The sequence below is a fragment of the Bos taurus genome, chromosome 10 (assembly GCF_002263795.3).
Source record: "Bos taurus isolate L1 Dominette 01449 registration number 42190680 breed Hereford chromosome 10, ARS-UCD2.0, whole genome shotgun sequence".
Classification (NCBI taxonomy): domain Eukaryota; kingdom Metazoa; phylum Chordata; class Mammalia; order Artiodactyla; family Bovidae; genus Bos; species Bos taurus.
This window is the reverse complement of record NC_037337.1, coordinates 86,501,786-86,514,372: the sequence shown is the minus strand read 5'-3', so window position 1 is coordinate 86,514,372 and position 12,587 is coordinate 86,501,786.

Sequence of the window (12,587 nt, the reverse complement as noted above, 5' to 3'; positions counted from 1 at the left end):
GGCCAACCTGTTCTTTGATCAAATGAAGGAAGTGTTACAACATGTTGGCAGAACATTCTAACTGTGCAGAAACAACACAAATGAATAAATCCAGGATGAAGAAGAAACAATCATGTGGATTTTGAGGAACAGTTTAAGTGAATGTGATGATAGACACCCAAGTGAATCTTCGCCTCATCACCGGGAATGGCTTTGCCTCTATTATTTGGATAATGTAGAAGCAGGGATCTGGAACATTGTTTGAACTAATTTGAAAACATACCGGATAGCCTTTGGGTGTTTCATCCCCTGGTCTTTATCTCTCAAATGACTCCTTTTAATAATTTGCTTGACCTCCAGGGCACCTGAGTTTACCCTGGGTCCTCTCATTTGTGACATAAAACCTATCTCTTGTTTCAGCCTTTGAAGGCATGTCAGCTCCTCATCTGTAAAATGGGGGTAAATAATGCCAACCAGGCAGGTTGAACAGTATTTAGCTCAGTCCTGGCACTTACTGAGCTACTATCATCATCATCATTAACTGCTGCTGCTGCTGCTGCTGCTAAGTCGCTTTAGTCGTGTCCGACTCTGTGTGACCCCATAGACGGCAGCCCACCAGGCTCCTCTGTCCATGGGATTTTCCAGGCAAGAGTACTGGAGTGGGTTGCCATTGCCTTCTCCGACCTGTGCCTTTTTCTCGAGGATCCTGACCCTTTTTTATAAGCATAACATCACTGGGAATTTCCTGATAGTCCCAGTGGTTAGGATTTCACTGCTATTCAGCAATTTCACTTCCAGGGCCCTGGATTCCATCCCTGGCCAGAGAACAAAGATCCCACAAGCCTGTGGAAAAAAAAAGAAGAAGAAGAAGAATTACATGGACTTTCTTGGTGGTACAGTGGATAAAATCTGCTTGCCAATGCAGGGGACACTGGTTTGATACCTGATCCGGGAAGATGACACATGCCTTGGAGCAACTGAGCTGGTTTGCCACAACTACTGAGCCCAAGCTCTAGAGCCTGTGCATCGCAACTGCTGAAGCCCAGGCACCCAGAGCCTGGCTTGTGCTCCACAAGAGAAGCCAGCATAATGAGAAGCCCCAGCACCGCAACAGAGTAGCTCCCGCTTGCGGCAACTAGAGAATAAAGTCCACGTACAGCAACAAAGACCCAGTGCAACCAAAAATTAATTTTTAAAAAAAAGAATTACCTCATTGATTCATTTAACGAATGCTATCTACTAAGTCTAAGTTGGCCAGGCACTGTGCCGGCCACTAAGGATAAAATGATAGATGAAAAACAAACACAGTTCCGGTCCTTTGGTAGCTTCTGGACTAGTGCAGGAGACAGATATTAACCACATAAAATGTTAAATAACATCTGTGTCATATGAGTAAAGCCATCTCAGACCCTCCAGGCCATCCCATCCCCCAGCTGAGTACCACGGAGGACATCTGTCTTTGCCATACTGAGCAGTAGAATTTCCCAGCCAATTCCTGTCTTAATTCCTGACCCACAAAATCATGAGATCTAATAGGTAGTTGCTCTGTTAAGCTCTGCCTTTCCAAATAAAAATAATGACATCTCTACTAAGTGCCTAAAGCATTAAGAGAATGTGAAGTAGAGAAACTACATTTTAGCTTCTTTTCCTAGTTAGGATACTAGAGTGAAGGTAGGTTTAGATATAAGAATTTAGAATAGAATGACTTGACCTCCTAAATCGTAAAGCCAAATGCAAAGCCTAGGGATGCAGATTCTCAATCCCCAATCCTGCAGAAAGATCCTGGGGGTTTCTTACATCAAACTTTGTTCCACTGAAGAGCGCCCTCTTCTGGCTCAGGGCTCTTTCTCCAGCCACGCTGTTTTCTGTCGCGACTTTTCAAGGGATTTGTGGGTGTGCCGCCCGTGCCTTCACCAAACGTGTGCTGAGCGCCCAGGCCCCCGGGTTACAGCCTGAATCAGGCACAGGCTCCCCATCCCTGTGAGACTGACAGTCATTTGAGCTTCCTGACATCTCTGAGAAGACAGGGCAAACTTCATCACTCCCATTTGATAGATGAGGAACTGAGGCAGGAGGATGGAGAAAACTTGACTAAGTTATTAATGATTCAGGACTATTTTAGGAAGGAAACAAAGAAACTCTCACTGAACATCAGACTGGACCCAAGTCCCTCACTCCCTATAGCCATCCATACTCTGCCTCATCACCCTCTGCTTCCGAACCTTGAGTTCCTCCCCACTTGGGACGTCTCCTCACGGTCCCCTGAACCAGCAGACCCTACCCCCACCCCCCACATCTCTGTGGCCTCAAGGGCATTTCCCTGCCATTTCATCTCTCTGCAATGACTGTTGCTCCAAAGCCAGCCTTCAGTCTCTCTCCTCGCTCAGACCCTCCAGCTCTCCCTGACGTCTTGCCCCGGTAGCTCTGATAGTGTAACATATATTTGGAAACATGTATCTAGGCAGGGATCTCATCGTATGTCCTGTCACTGCCTGCGGAGAGGATCAGACAAGCCTGGGGCTCAAATCCCAGATCTGCTAACTATTCTCCTGGGAGGTGAGCAAATGAGGTTGCCTTCTCAGCTCTGGTGTTCTCCAGGGCACAGCATGGGTATTAGCTGCTCTGAAACTTAGGTGATAGGTTTAAGGCATTTGGCACATAGTGAACACTCCAGGCACAGTATATGTCTAAGTCATTTAACATGGTCAGTCTGGTCACCTGCTGGCACAGCGCAATGGCCCTCAAGGCATCTAGTACACTCCTGGGCATACAGAGAGAGACAACACACAAGAATTTTAAAACTCAGACAAAATTCTCAGGGACCAAGATCTTCCACTAAAAGCAGATGGGTAGGCAGATTCAAACAGCATCAAGACTATGCTCTCTGCCACCTCGTGGAGAACAGGACTGACACAGGAGGATGGCGCTGGGGCCCATGATATTTTTTAGGAACCCACAAAAATATTTTAATTTCGTTTAAAAATCAGAAGAAAAAAATTAACTTTTCTTTCCAAAAAGGACAATTGATTCAAACTTCCTCAGACTATTAATCATTATAACAATGTAGTCATAAAAAGAAATTTTAAATTAATTTTTATAGAGAAAGGGACCTTCAAAGACCAAATTTCCCAGGGCCCATGAAATTCATAATGCAGCCATGATTAAGAAAAAAAAATGTGGGAAAAGCCAACAGCAGCAAAAGAACAAAATCAATGAAGAGATGAATGGAAGGGTTCCTCCCAGTCTTAACATCCTTTGGCTCCAGGAATTTCTTTGCCTCAGCATAGCTGGGATCCTTTACAGAGTATATTCTTAAGAGCACATTTTTCTAGTGCTATTAACATTTGTGTGCTCATTTACTTTTAGCAGATCTTGTTCCCCAAGAATTTTGTGTAAGTTTTCTATTTCTGGCATGCTGTCTTTTTTAACATTTATTATTTTTATTTATTTACTTGGCTGCACGGGGCCTCAGCTGTGGCACGCAGGATCTTTAGCTGATCTTTAGTTGCGGCATGTGGGATCTAGTTCCCCGACCAGGTATCAAACCTGGGCCCCCTGCATTGAGAGCACAGTCTTAGCCACTGAATCACCATACTGACATGCTGTTTATCTACTTAGTCAATGACTGTCATGCCCTTGCGTGGCCAGCAGAGGGAGCAGCGACTCAATCTTAGGCATGGGAATAGAAAAGTGAAAGTCACTCAGTCCTGTCTTTGCAACCCCATGAACCATACAGTCCATGGAATTCTCCAGGCCAGAATACTGGAGTGGGTAGCCTTTCCCTTCTCCAGGGAGACGTGGGAATGATTGGCAGGTAAAACAGAAGGAAGCTGTAAACTCAAAGACTTGTTGCTCAGAGTGGTCCTGGGACCAGCAACATGGGTTTGACCCGGGAGCTTGTTAAAGATACCTGTCCCTAAGGAGGATCCTAGACCCACAGAATCAGAATTAGCATGTTGAGGAGATCCCCAGGTAATTTATACACACATTTAAGTTTGAGAACATTGGAAAAGACCCTGATGCTGGGAAAGATTGTGGGCGGGAGGAGAAGGGGGCAACAGAGAACAAGATGGCTGGATGGTATCACTGACTCAATGGACATGAGTTTAAGCAAACTCTGGGAGATGGTGAAGGACAGGGAAACCTGGCGTGCTACAGTCAGCCTATGGGGTCTCAAAGAGTCAGACATGACTTAGAGATTGAACAACAACAAGCTTGAGAAGCGCTGGCTTAAAAGTTTCTAGTCTTAGAAGGGGAAACCTACTTCCTCAAGGGAGAGGACAAGAGAGGAACTGGCTAAAGCAGTCCTCACAGCCCCCAAATTTCCTGTTCCTTCAGCCAACAAGCCAGCATCAGTTAGGATGGGTTTGAAGCCACAGAAGGGAACATCAAGATATTTTACAGGTCACAAATGAACTGGCTTATTCTTCTTCTGTTTCAGTAACTGTTTGTTAAGTGTCGACTAAGTGCTGGGCATCAGGGGTACAGAGTGAGTTAAAAAAAAGAAAAAAGAACCTGTTCCTGCTTTCATGGAGCTTTCAGCCCAGTGAGAACACCAAGGGTAAAAAATCACAAACACACAATAACTGCAAACTCTGACATTGCTATGTAGGTACAGAGGCCCAGAGAAAGTAAACAGGAGGAAGGCGGCCAGTTGAAACCAAATGGTTGGGCAAGGCCGCCTTGAGGAAGTGAGTTTTAAGCTTGAGATCTGAAGGGTGCCTGGGAATTCGCCAGGAAGACTGGACATTACTGGCAGGGGGAAAAAGAACATACAAGGCCACCCAACAGGCAGGAACATGGTGCACTCAAGGAACAGAAAGAACCCTGGCCTGGAGTGATGCAGTATGAGAATGAGAGCAGAAAGGCAGAAAGCAGCCTCACGGGACTGGGGACCACAGGACACAGGCTCCATCTGGGATCTCACAGAGGTGGCTCCTAGGCGGCACAGGGACTGACTGGCACCTGGCTCGGTTTCCAAGCTCCAGATTGTACCATGTGGACATTTCACCCCTGTCCACTGGGTTCTCCATCTCCCTCAAGGACACGCTCTCCCCTGCTAACTTTTCCTCAGCCTACACCGCCTCAATGGACATGAGTCTGAGCAAACTCCAGGAGATAATGAAGCACAGGGAAGCCTAGCGTGCTGCAGTCTCTGGGGTCGCAGAGTCAGACACGACTTCGTGACTAGACAACAACCCCCTCATCAGCCCCTTCTTGGTCACTTGTCCACTTTTTTTTTAATTGTACTGGGTCTTCTTGCTGTGCACAGGCTTTCTCTAGTTGCAGCAAGCAGAGGCTACTCTTCATTGCGGTGCGTGCGCTCCTCACTGTGGTGGCTTCTCGTTGCACAGCAGAGGCTGTAGGCGCATGAGCGTCAGTGGTTGCGGCATGCAGGCTCTAGAGCGTGGACTCAGTCGTTGTAGCACGTGGGCTTAGTTGCTCCATGGCACATGGGATGTTCCCAGACCAGGGATCAAACTGTGTCCCCTGCATTGGCAGATGGATTCCTGTCCACTGTGCCTGAGACACCCACATCTCAGTGTCTTCCCCCTTCACCATTTAAACCCACTCCAGTTCTTGCTCCCAACTTTCCCAGGCAACCAGACCTCAGTTTCAAAGACAACTTCTTGCCCTGAAGAAAAGACCGTCCGTGAGTCAGAAACAATCACCATTCACCGAGGGCTCATGATGTGCTGTGCCACTTGACACATCTTTTTCATCCAGTCCCCACAACAGTCTCGTTCCATAAGCTATTATCATTTGAGGAAATTGAAGCGCAGAGAGGGTAAGTCATTTCCTCAGGATTGCATAGCTAGAAATTGGTTGAGCCAATACTCCCTTCCCATTTGTAACAGGGGCTGCACACCGTCCTCTCTGACACTGTACTGACTGCACAGCTATGTTTCACAAGCCTTACAAAGGAGCATGCCCTCGGCCCACCTCGAACGAAATAACCTCAGATGTGCACAAAAATTTAGCCACGGAGCTTCTTGCATCCTTGTCTAGAATAGAAAATCACTTAGAAACAACCCAAAGATCCAACAATACAGGATTGATTGCTGGATGTTTAGAATACTGTCTGACTAGCTATTAAAGAGATCAGGTAGAAAAAAATTGTCTGTATTCATGATGTATGATGTAGAAAAACAAGATTATAAAACAGTATTCTAGCCTTGTCTTATTTTCATGAAAACTACAATGTATACATTTAAAAGTATAAAACTAAAGTTTCCAATATAGGAAAGGGAGGGAGAATTTAAATGGTTGGCAAAAACCTCTGCGATGTGATTATAGGTGATTTTTTACTTTGACTATCTGAATTTCCAAAGGTTTCATCAGGAGCATCTATTTCTTCTGGAAAGGAGGGGAGAAGGGAAAAAATCAAGAGGTGTTTTGAGTTCTGAGTCTTTTCATTTATTATTGTTACCCATAAAAAAACCAAACATACTGTTCTGCTGGGAACATTTAAAAAACATTTTTATTACAAAAGTAGTATGTGGGCTTGCCAAAAACAAAAATCAGAGAGTACAAACAAGCAAAAAGGAGAAAATGAAAACCACATTCCTTCCTCCCCAGAGACAACCAATATTAGCACCTTCGTGACTTCACAAGCCACGTTTGAGTTCTGCTCCAGGTACTAGTCACTGGGGCCCACCCCTCCCTTGCCATGACTGGAAACCTGAGTTTGAAATGAGGCTTACAGATCCATCCGCACTCCCCAAACAGCTCCTAAGATTGTCTGGGATCCCAGAATGACAACTTACTTTGCGTAGACTCTGGCCTGCCAGGGCCCGCAATTCTTCCTGGGTCACAGGGGACTGTAAAAGTGATTCCCAACATGTTTTTGATTGCAACACTCTAGCATCGCTGGATTTTGCAATCCTCCTTCCCCCTTCGAAAAGAACCCGAAGGACTGCCTCACAGCTTTGAGTATTCCATTTAGTACTTTTCCATAAATGCAGCCGAAGGGAATGAAGGGTAATTTGACTGTAAGACTATCACAACCCTCCTTCCCACCACCCCTCGGATAGCTGCCGGCAATCACTCTGGGATGTCCCAGGTCAGGGCTGGGAAGGGCAGCTTTGAGGAGCTGTGCAGGCAGGTTCAGCCATGCGGATGGCCATGCCAGGCCTAGGAGGCCAGCTCCTGGGGCAGGAGGTCTCTGGGCCATTCACACACACACACACACAGAGTCATACACACAGTCACGCACATACACACTCAACAACAGGTTTCCAAGGCCCATCCTGCCCACGCCCTCTCTTACTAAAGGCCCCCCTTCTGGGAAGAAGGGGCCTCCCACTGCTGGCACCTGGCCTGACTGAGTCCACACCCTCAGTACGGCCCTCAGGCAGAAAACGTTCCTAGAACAGATCCACAAGCCCAACCATTCCTGGTTTCTTCAGATGTTGATATCCAGTCATGGCCCAGATCCAGGGCCTAGCCTCCCACCCCTAAGCTCCAGGAACTGAGCTGATCTCACTGCTGTTCACTACGTTCAATGTTTCTGGAAACCTCAAAGATTTTGGAGACTCTGTTCTCCTTTATCTATGGCTCCTCTCATAGATAATAACAACTATATCTTCTGTTTATGAAACTCTTGATATGCCAGGCTTTTTACAGTCGTGTAATGCATACAACAGTCTTTTGAGGTAACCACAATTATCTGCCCCCCTTCCCCTTCACAGATGAGATAACTGAGACTCCAAGAAGTAGAATGATCTGCCCAAGGTCAAACAACTAGGAACAGGGACAGGAATCCACCCAGACCTGTATGACCACATAGCTCATGGCCTGCTCAGGAAGTCAGTGCAAAGGGAACTAAAAGGTCATATAACCTTCCTCCATCCTATCTACAAGACAGCTACACTGGAAAATAATCTGACAAACTGTTATATGGCACTTACTATGTGCCAGGTACTATTCCAGCACTTTGCAAATATCAGCTCAATTTATCCCCAGAATAAGGCCAGGAGACGAGTAGTTTCTTGACAGATAAGAAAACGGAGGTACAGAGAACAGAGTAAACTTGCCTATGGCCACACTGCAAGTGGTGGGGTCTGGACAGCAAGCTGGCTTTAGAAGCTGCGCTGCCTCTCTGATCCCACAAGCAAAGCGCCCCCCACCCCCACCCCCCGCCCCTAATTTTTCATCCTTTGACCTTCCCGTGTTCTCACCTTCCTCATCTTTCAGAGTTCACTTCACACTTCCCCATCCCTCTCTCTGTGGGGTGGTGTTCTCTTGTGAAACTGCTTTGTGAAACTCCTTCCTGTCCAAGGCTATCTTTGATTAGATCATTATCTAGATCTCCCCACCCACCCCCCAAAGAACTGATAGGAAAGTTTATCAAAGCAAAGGCTTGGAGTTGCTTCTGAGAAATTAATCAATTAATCCGCAAGTGCCTAAGAGCAGGTTTTATCCCCAGCCCTGTGCTGGGCATTATTCTATGAACATAAAAGACACCCAGGACTTGGCCTCCACTCTCAAGGAAACAACAGTAAAGACAGCAAGCAAGTGTGCACTCTGTGTGCTGGGTCTGTGCACAACTGTAATTCATGAAATATATAGGAGAAGAGTCAGAAAAGTTGTTATGAAGGAGGTGGAGTTTGAAATAGAGAGAAGGGGCAAGGAAACATTGTTCACTCTGATGGAAATACCAAGACTTGGCAGAAGGAAAAAAAGCAGTCCAGGCCAGAGAAACAAGAGTATTTTCTACATCCAAATCAATCTGATCTTCTAAAATAAAGAGACAAAAAAAAAAACTTGTTTTTTTTTTTTTCTTTTTTTCTGTCAAGTTTTGCTATTTCGGAAACATCAGAGCGAACAAAGAAAAAAAAATCTCTTCCCCTAACCATGGGCTTCCCTGGTGGCTCAGACGGTAAAGTGTCAGCCTGCAATGAGGGAGACCCGGGTTCGATTCCTGGATCGGGAAGATCCCCTGCAGAAGGAAATGGCAATCCACTCCAACATTCTTGCCTGGAAAATCCCATGGACGGAGGAGTCGTAGGCTACAGTCCATTGGGTCTGACAGTTCAGTCTGACAGGACTGAACGACTTCACTTTCACTTCACTTTCAGAATTGGAGAAGGGTGCTCTGCCTCAAATGTCCACCAGGAGGCAGAGCTGCTACTTCTGTCGCTAGAGCTCCAAGTACAAACCAGAGAGAAAGGGGAAAGATCCCAGACTCTTCCTCCGAAGAGTTGGCATGGCCTGAGGCCAGCGGTGTGCACCAGTCGTCTCAGACTGGGCTGCCTAGAATCAGGGAAGAAGTAGAATATAGAATGTCAGAGGAAGCCGGGTGATACTGAAAGAGAGACATTAAAGAGGATCTAACTTCTATGTACCATGAAAGTTCAGCTCAGTTTAGTCGCTCAGTTGTGTCCGACTCTTTGCGACCCCATGAATCACAGCACGCAGGCCTCCCTGTCCATCACCAACTCCCCGAGTTCACTCAAACTCATGTCCATCGAGTCGGTGATGCCATCCAGCCGTCTCATCCTCTGTCGTCCCCTTCTCCTCCTGCTCCCAATCCCTCCCAGCATCAGGGTCTTTTCACATGAGTCAGCTCTCTGCATCAGGTGGCCAAAGTATTGGAGTTTCAGCTTCAACATCAGTCCTTCCAATGAACACCCAGTACTGATTTCCTTTAGAATGGACTGGCTGGATCTCCTTGCAGTCCAAGGGACTCTCAAGAGTCTTCTCCAACACCATGAAAAGATCTTCCAATAGGCAGAATAGGGGTTTCCATGCCTTCTGTTGTCTTGACTGAGAAAACTTAATGCGAGGCTTGGGTAACTATGAAAAATGACCAACTGCTAGTCTAAGCCTAGTTTCAAGGCAACCAATTTATGGTCTCTGGACAAGTGTAGCCATTCCAGTCACTAGGAGGAGGAATGCTTTGTGCTTTGGGGATAACACACCTCCTGGCCATCACCCCAGGCCCTGATGTCATGCTGTGGGTTGTGTGGGACAAGAGGCATGCCACTGGCACCCTTTAAGCTCTGATGTCGGTATTCAGCTTTACTGTACGTTCCACCATCTGAGCCAGGCAACAGGGTCCTAAAGTCACAAGAGCAGAGGGGGTTAGAGGGGAGGTGGGAGGTGAAGCCAGAAATCTTGGCTTTTATCTGTCTCAAACTACCTGTGCAAACTTGGAGGAGTGAATCAGCTTTTCTAAACCTTAGTCCCCCTTATGTAAAACTGAAAGGCTGAATTAGAGCAATAGTATCTGATGTGCGTTCTAGCTCTGAAATTCGGAAACACACTCCTTTGGTTAGAGGAACTGAGGAATGGGCGGGGGTTGGGGGGTGGCGGGGGAGGGCGGTAGCCAGGACCAAGTATCTTGAAGAGTTGCCCCCACGCCCGCAGTCGGCTCCCGGGTAGTGGCCACTGCGGCACTGCCCGCCCCACCCCCGCCCTCCTGGCCCGGCGGCACACACCCACGTCTCCCTCCGTGATTTCTGGAATCTCGCTGGATTCCTCCCAGGAATGTTTATTGCCCTTTACATCTGCAAGTCGCTTTACATCAGCAAGCCTGCTGTGCGATATTAATCATCGCCGCAATATCCCTCCTTCCGCCTGTAAGAGGAATTGCGGGGGTCTGGATTTATGAAGGTGAAATCCGAAAGTAATTTGCCTGGGATTCATTCAATAAGCGGTGAGCAACAGTTAATTAAGCGCCCATACGACCAAGGCGCAAAGAAACGCACAAACCCAGTTGCTACGGGGGTCAGAATTGCAGGGGGTCCTCAAAGAACTTCACCGGTATTCCAATTATGTCATGCACTGCCCCCCGGCCTCCCCCCACTCCCCATTCCCCAAACACCTCTCCCCCACCCCCACCCCCCGCTCGTAACTACTGTAAAACTAAAAGGTAATGCAGGCGATCTCCCCTCCCAAGCCTGACGCCGCTGCGCCCCACCCCGCAAAGCTCATTTTACCAGGCTAAGTAAAAGAAAGTGACCTTCCCAAGGTCATTTATCCCCCCAGGGGCAACACTGATTCCCAGAACCTCGGTCTTCAAAGCTTTCCACTGCTCCGGGGATAAGGATTTTAAGTTCAAGCCTATAAAATATAAAACAGAGGCTAAGGATGGCTGTTTCCAAGATTTCCGGACACAGAGGGAGAAAATCATGATCCCAGCTCACCCAACCCAAAACAAACGAGACAGCCCAACTCTGGGCTGCAGTCTCAACGAGACAAGATACGTCTGGGACCCCGGGGCTCGTCAGTCAATCATCCACGCCTTCCCTTGCGGTCCCTGTGGCCCCCACCCCTTGCCTCCGCCGAGGGTCGCGGGGTTGGAACCCAGGGGACCGCAGCACCCGTACGGGGGCGTGGCCAGAGACGAAGAGCGCGGGGAGGGGGAGGGAGAGGAGGAGGCCGGAGCCCGGTTCCCAGCCTCCTCCCGCTCCCTCCTCCCGGCGGGCAGCGCAGCGGCTGAGCCAAATATGGGCAGAGCGGAAGCGGCGGGCAGACGTCACGGCGCCGGGTGGAGGACCGCGCTGCGGGGCTGATGACGGAAGGCGCTGACGGCGCCTACGTGTCACCATGGAAACCAAACAGTAAATAGAGGACTTGAGAGCTCCTGGCACCGCCTGGACCCAGCGACCTGGCCTGGAGCGAAGGGCCGGAAGCTGGGAAGGGCCAGCAGAAACCTGGGCTTGGCAGAGGAGGGCCGGGGCGCGGCGAGGGTGCTCAGAGGGTGGAGAGGGGACCCGGAAAGAGAATTCTGTCTGGCAGGTCCTTGGGAAGCCGGCCCTCCCTCAGCCCAGGATCCGGCAGGGACAAGTCAGGAGTGGAAAGAAGCCGTCATGGATGAGAAGAAGCCTTCCTGTCCTTTTTGAAGGGCTTCCTCGGCCTGCAAGATTATTTGGGATATTGTCTTTTGTTTTCCTTTACTAGAATCTAAGAATTCAGATGTTGGAACCACCCGACCCGGACTGAGATTCCAGCTCTGCCACTCTAGTTGGCTAATCTTGAGCAGACCACAATGTTCTGTGCTCCCGGACTACATTATCTTTAAAATAAGGATAATAGCTGGACTTGCCTGTATTCATAAGCTAATATAAATGTGTGTGTGTGTGTGCGTGTGTGTGTGTAACAGTGTATAGCACATTGTGAGCCCCAATTAGTGCTAGCTGTTAATTTTTATTCCTAAACAGCACAATTTAGTAGTTTAGTCAACTACTAAATCACATTACTGATGTACTGGGTTTTCTCTTGCTTTATTTTTAAGTTTTAAAATAAAAGGTTTTCTGTTTTAAAATTGATACTAAAATTTAGTAAAATATTTCGTGTGTTAACTGAAATGTGCATCTATCAAATAAAAACAACTCTCAGTTTGCACTGTTTCACTTTTTAAAATTTTAAACACAAAAACTCTAGGCGGTCATATAGAATAACAGAACTGAAGTAACTCCAGTTCAGTTTCTCTGATCTTCCTGTCATGGGTGTTATCTTTGTTTATTTCAGATCTGCTGCTTAAAAACAGTATTGTGTACTACCATAGGATTGGAGACACAGACACACAGTGCACCCAAAATGATCTCATCTCAAATGATTGTGCACCATTACAGTCTTCATCTTAAAATGAAGGCCTGTAG